We start from the raw sequence: 7275 nt of genomic DNA, 5'->3' as shown, positions 1-7275 counted from the left end.
GCACTCAGCTATTGCTCTGATCTCTTGGCTTTTAACTCTGCAATTGGCTCTGTATTTCTTATTTAACAAGACAGTTACATCTACATTTGGCACCCACATAGCAAGAATTCATTAAAAAACCGCTTGGCTTAGCAGTGGGTCTGGCTTCCAGCCTGGGCAGGCCTAGCTCCCTAGCTCGGGCTTAGCTCAGCTTAGGACTCAGGCCCAACTGACCTTATAGCTACAAGTGGTTAATGCAGCTGGAGCTACTTGCTTAAAAAGCCAGTGCTATGAACAACTCAGGCCTCCAGGAGCTACCAGATAGGCTGCTTTTGGCCTAAACACTAATGCATGTGGTCGGAGCTTAGGGAAGCTGGAGCCCAGGCTTGACTCAAATCAAGCGGGAACACGTGGTTAGATTCAAGCCAGAATGTGGCTAGGCTTTCTCTCTCTCTCTCTCTCTCTCTCTCTCTCTCTCTCTCTCTCTCTCTTCCCACCTCAGACACTAGGTAGCTGTTTTGAAATTCCCTTGGATTTCTACTGTTCTACACAGACTTGGTAAGTCAATTGTATCAGATATTTTAAAGGAAACTATATAAAAGAGAAATTTTTTTCCACATGTTAAAAAAAATGGATTTATGTGTACATTGGAAGAAAATTGGGCTTTGTTTGAAATTTTAGGCAGTCTGACAATGGATCAACTATATAAGAAGATTAATGTTGATCAAATTATGCACATTCTTACTCTTCTTATCCTTATTTTACTATTTAAAATGACAGTAAATTTAAGTGCCAGGATAAAAATTTTAGAAAAACCTGTAAAAATGAATTATAGAGAAATTCAGATTCAGACAGAAGAAATTAACAGTGAAGTTGTTTCAGGATTGGATTATGAGGTTACAGAAAGAAAGCCTGTTTTCACACAATCATCCTTAATTTATCCGGTAATCATACAACAGCTACCTAGTCAAAAGAATGCACAAAGTATTTGGACTTCAACTGAAATGTTAGACTTACAAAGGTTTAAGGAGGCAATAGTATCTTATGGCATGCATTCCCCAAATGTAAAGCAAATGTTAAACTCCTGGTCAACTTATAATAGGATTATACCACAGGACTGGCAGGAGCTGGCACAGGTGGTTCTGGAACCTGGACAGCAGCTCCAGTGGCAAATGTGGTTCAAAGAGGAAGCTATAAACATAGCAAAACAATGTAGGGATAGAGGTATACAAATCTTCCAGGATCAGCTTGTTGGAGAAGGCCAATATGCTGCAGTAGAAACACAATGTTTATATGATATCCAAACTATAATTCTGTGTCGAATGGCAGCCTTGAATGCATGGGGCAGAGTTGAGGAACCAGGAAAGAAAACTGAGTCATTTACAAAGGTTATACAGGGCCCAAAAGAATCTTTCACAGATTTCTTACAAAGACTGACTTCAGCAGTAAAGAGAATGGTCCCAAATTCAGAAGCTAGCCAGATAATAATTGAATCTTTGGCTTTTGAGAACGCAAATGCAGCATGCAAGAGAATAATCAGGCCATTAAAGGCAAGATCTACACCCTTGGAAGATTGGATTAGAGACACGGTTAATGTTGAGGCTCATGATCATGATAATATGTGGGTAGGAGAAGCAATTTCAAGAGGTTTGAGGAATGTCAGATGTTTTGGATGTGGAAAGCAAGGACATTTGAAAAGGGACTGTAAACAGGGCACTTCTAGAAACAATGTTTCTTCAAGAAACAATGGCAACAGAATGCCCCTTCCTTCTGGAGTATGTAGAAGGTGTGGTAAGGGAAGGCACTGGACCAATGAATGTTGATCAACAAGGGACAGACAAGGTAATACTTTGCCTCAGTCTTCAGGAAACTCCCAGAGGGGCCTCAGGCAGGCCCCTACAGTGAATCTAGTTCAGACCTTTCCTGCAATTGTAGAGGAGACCCCTACTCAGAGCAGTTAAATAACCAAATGCCTATTGGAATAAACCAGGCTACTCAGAGTAATGGAACAACTGAGACAGAGGGAACAGAAAATTCAGGAGAAACCATAAAGAAAAATTTTTGGCAAACTTCTATAAATGAACAAAGACCAAAATTAACAATAAAAATAAATGGTGTTTTGTTGTCTGGTCTGGTAGACACAGGTGCTGATGTGACCATAATTGCACCAGAATTTTGGCATCCATCTTGGCCTCTTCAGGAGGTAAATGTTCAACTGTTAGGAGTTGGAACATTATCTCAAGTGAAACTGAGTGCAATATGGCTCGAATGTATAGGCCCAGAAGGACAGAGAGGCAGATTAAAACCATATGTGGCTAACATAGCCATGAACCTGTGGGGTCGAGACCTGTTACAACAATGGAATACTCAGATTAACATCCCTCCAACCTCAGACACAAATCATAAACTATCCCATGTTTCTGAGAGAAATATTAAAAGATATTATTCTAATGAGTTGTCACCAGCCATCCATATTATACAAGAACAGGGCACAAAATTGATGATCTTCCAAAGACACCAACAGCTTTACCTTTAAAATGGTTAACAGACAAGCCTGTATGGGTTCAGCAATGGCCTTTAACAACAGAGAAACTCCAGGCTTTAGAAGAGCTGGTAGAAGAACAGTTAAATGCTCAGTATATTGAAGAATCTCCTAGCCCATGGAATTCTCCTGTATTTGTTATTAAAAAGAAATCTGGTAAATGGAGAATGGTAACAGACCTTAGAGTAATTAACAAAGTAATTCAGCCAATGGGCTTTCTACAATCTGGAATTCCTTTGCCTACTTGGTTACCTAAAGGATGGCCTCTCATAGTTATTGATTTAAAAGACTGTTTCTTTTCAATACCCTTAAAAGAAAAAGACAGAGAAAGATTTGCTTTCACGGTGCCTACTTACAATAATTCTCAACTGGTTAAAAGATTTCAATGGAGGATCCTCCCACAGGGAATGTTGAATAGCCTAACTCTGTGCCAATATTTTGTACAACAGCCATTGGAAGTGATACATAAAAAATTTCCTAAATCTATAATTTATCATTATATGGATGATATTTTACTAGCTGACTCAAATGCAGATACTTTAGAAAGAATGCTTAAGAAGTAAAGAAAATATTGCCTTGCTGGGGATTACAAATTGCTCCTGAAAAGATACAAAGAGGAGATTCTATTAATTATTTAGGATATAAAATAGAGCTAAAGAAAATTAGACCTCAAAAGATGCAAATTAGGAGAGATTGACTACAGACTCTTAGTGACTTTGAAAGATTATTTGGACACATTTCCAATCTAAGAACTATTGTTGGGGTAAAAAATGATGAACTGAATAATTTGTTCAAAACCTTAGAAGGTGACAAAGACTTAAATAGTCCAAGAGAAGTATCACCTGAAGCTGAGAAAGAATTGGCCTTGGTAGAAAAGAAAGTTCATGGATCGTATAGATCCAAAGCTGGATTACATTTTGGTTATTTTACCTTCTAGGCATTCTCCTACAGGAATATTAATGAGAGGAGATATTATATTGGAATGGATATTTTTACCAAATAAACTGAATAAAAAATTAAAAACTTACGTGGAAAAAAATCTCTGACTTAATTTTGAAAGGAAAATTGAGACTTCATCAATTAGCAGGAATAGACCCAGCAGAAATTGTTGTACCTTTAACTAAAGAGGACGTTGAAAAATTATGAACAGTAAGTGAACCTTGGCAAAGAGCTTGCAGTAATTTTTTTTGGAGAAATTAACAGCAAATATTCCAAAAGCAATGGAACTGATTTTTTTTAAAGATTTATTTTTTTATTATGTATACAGTATTCTGCCTGCATGTGTCTCTGCAGGCCAGAAGAGGGCACCAGATCTCATTACAATTGGTTGTGAGCCACCACGTGGTTGCTTGGAATTGAACTCAGGACCTCTGGAAGAGCAGCTGGTGCTCTTAACCCCTGAGCCATCTCTCTAGCCCTAGAATTGATCTTATAAAGAGAGCTATAGTTTTCCTTGTTAAGAATTTCAGAAAAGAAACTCACTAAGAGATGTAAGTATATAAATTTGAAAGATGTTATAAGACAGTTCTGTTAGTAATATCAGTTAGGATAGAAAGTGAATCAGGTACATTTTAGACTTACCAAAATAGGATATATAATGGAATTATTTTCTCTGAATTTGTCAAATGCAAATGGACTAGACATTGTTTAGGTATTTATTGCTTATATGTATGGTATACAGTTATTGTACTTTTGTATATAGTTTTTCTTATATTAGTTATAACTTTTTTCCTTTTTTTCTTTTTATTAAAAAAGAAAAGGGGGCTGGGCAGTAGTGATGCACACCTTTAATCCCAGCCCTTGGGGAGGCAGAGCCAGGTGGATCTTTGTGAGTTTGAGGCTAGCCTGGTCTACAGAGCAAGATTCAGGAAAGGTGCAAAGCTACAGAGAAAAACCCTGTCTCAGAAAAAATAAATAAAATAAATAAATAAATAAAATAGAAAAGGGAAAATATGGTGATATTTTATTTGTACTGAAATGTGATTTTATTTGTATGTTAATAAAGTTGGCTCTGTATTTCTTATTTAACAAGACAGTTACATCTACAAGCAAACAAACCCTTCCATCTTTCCTTGTTCTTATAGTGGCTTCCAGCAGAAGGTTTGGTCCAGATTAAAGGTGTGCCTTCCACCTCAAGATCTGGATTAAAGGCATGTGTGTTTCCATCCCTTAGTGATCTCATTGTGACTTTTGTTCCATCCTTTCATTTTAAGGTGTTCTGCTGCTGCTATCCAGGTGTCTCAGTTATCTTTCTGTTGCTGATAAAATACCGTGACCAAGGCAACTCATTTAAAAACACATTTAATTTGTGTTACAAATCTTAATGGCAGAGAAAAGGAACAGCTAAGAGCTCACATCTTTACCCACAATCATGAGGGAGGGAGGGAGAGAGAGAGAGAGAGAGAGAGAGAGAGAGAGAGAGAATAAGAAGATAAGAAGGAGGGGGTCACATTGGTTGCTGGAGTCGAGCTCCAGCAAGTCAGAGAAACTGAAGAGGAGATGATGTAGAGTTGGCCACTACACACTGCACACAAAGGAAACTCATCTGAGAGAGCAAAACTTAATTCTGTGTTTTTATTTTTCTCATCCATTTTATATCACCAAAGACAAAAATTTCTACTACAGATAAAATCACTTGACAAACACAAGTTACATATTTTCCAAAAATAAATAAAAATCTTTACACAATAAGAAATCACACTATGATTACAAGTTACATAATTTTCTTAGAAGCTTACTTGTAGTTAAACATTTTCCTTTGCATTCTTTTTTTCACCATAGCATCTTTGTCTCAAAGAAATAATTATTTTATTATTGATTAACAAAATTTTAAGCAAGCCAAGGATATTTCAGCCATTTCCTTTGTATAGGCTGACAGCAGTTTGTGGTTGCAATGAAGCAAATTCTTACCCTTATTCTACTCTACAAAACTTTACTCAATTGATCTAGCTAACCATGTCTTCTTGTTTCTTTACACATAATAGAGCCATTAATTTCCCTTCACAGCTTTGTTTTTACAAAGTGCACACTGAAACCTATGATTAAATCTGGAAACTACATGACCAAGGAACTCAGATTTAATGGTAGGTGTAGGGACACAATTGCTGCCTTTGTTCATCGGCTCTTTTTCCACAGGCAAGATTCATGTGTCTCTAATGTGTGAAACTTCCTGGTTTTCACTTTTCATTCTCTGAAGTGTCACATCTAGCAAAAAGGAGGGGGGTCTTCTAATCTTATTTCTGTCTTTTTTGTATCTCCAAGCAATTGGCAAAGCAACCTAAACCATTTCCCTAGTTATCTTCACTGTCTTAACAATCTATATCTTTAAATCATTGATACAACTAAGCGAGATTGCCTTTTAAAAGTCATCTTCATTATGATCTGCAAGTAAATTGCCCAGTGAGGAGTGGGAATTTTCCATGAAACAATCACACTATCATTGATACTGTGGGATTCAACAATCACACCAGGCCAAATACAGTAAGAACATGATAGCAGAAGCAAGAGGCATTCTGGAAGCAACCCCCCCTCTCCCCAAGGGGGCATGGAGGGCTTTGCCTCTCTGGGATACACTCATCATAGCTGTGCTAACCTGTGATCTATACTCCATAATCTCTTTTGCCAACTGCAGCTCCTCCAACATGTCCACTGACAACTGGTGATGGCATGGGCTTTTGAAACTTCAAAACCTATCCCCAGTGACATCTCCTCTAATGAGGCCATGTCTCATTATCCTTCCCAAATAGTTGCATCAGCTTAGGACTAATCATTCAAATAGATAAGCATGTGGGGACCAATCTCATTTAAATTAACACATTGTTCTTTCAATTTACTGTTAGAGGTCTGCTTATAGGCTTCTAGTCATCATTTCAATTTTATTCTCTCAGGACTATTTTCAGCTATCACCTCCATGTCAATGATCCTATGTTTGTATTACTCCCAGACATTGTACATTTTTCCTATGCTTTAGACCTATTTTTCAAAACAGGTATATTTAATGACTATACTATAATGCCTCCCAACTTAAGCATACTCAGACCTAAAGTAATTGCATTTCACATACAACCTCTATAGTCTCATCAGCTAAAGAAGTCTGTTTATAATTCTCTCAAACTAAAAAAGTTGTTTTTCTTTTTGCATGTGTACATGTGTATGGTGTGCACGGCTATATGTAGTGAGTACATGTGATGTATCAATTATTCACCATCTTATATATGGAGGCAAAAGGGGTCTCAATTGAAGCCAGAGAACTCTGATACCAAGGCTTGCAAGTTGCTCTGGGGATTTCTAGTCTCTACCTTCTAAGTGCTGGAATATGAGTGACCCACTCATGCCCACTAAGTACATATGCAGGCTCTGCTGCTGACTCAATTCTGGTGCTGAAGCTTGTGTGACAAGGGTCTTGTCCACCAAGCCATCATCCCAAGCCCACAAACCCTTGAAAATCAATTTTCTTTAGTTGCCTGCCTGCTTTTACTTTCTAACCTGGAACTTCTAGTATTTATCAAATGGATATTAAAACTCTCTTTCCATTTGACTCAACAGTTTTAGACTCGTGTCTAAAAGGTTAAAGAGGTATGGATTTTAGTTAGCAAGCAGAACTTAAAATAGATTTTGCTTTAATAAGGTGTTCTTCCTATTTATCAGCAAATAAAATCAAGAAAAGTAAAATATAAAAATTAAAATATGCACTAACCCTACATTTCAAAGACAATCACTATTTCTATTTTTATTTGTTTGTTTTGTTTTGGAGC

This window comes from Onychomys torridus, chromosome 2, assembly GCF_903995425.1.
Source record: "Onychomys torridus chromosome 2, mOncTor1.1, whole genome shotgun sequence".
Classification (NCBI taxonomy): Eukaryota; Metazoa; Chordata; class Mammalia; order Rodentia; family Cricetidae; genus Onychomys; species Onychomys torridus.
This window is presented reverse-complemented; position numbering follows the sequence as displayed.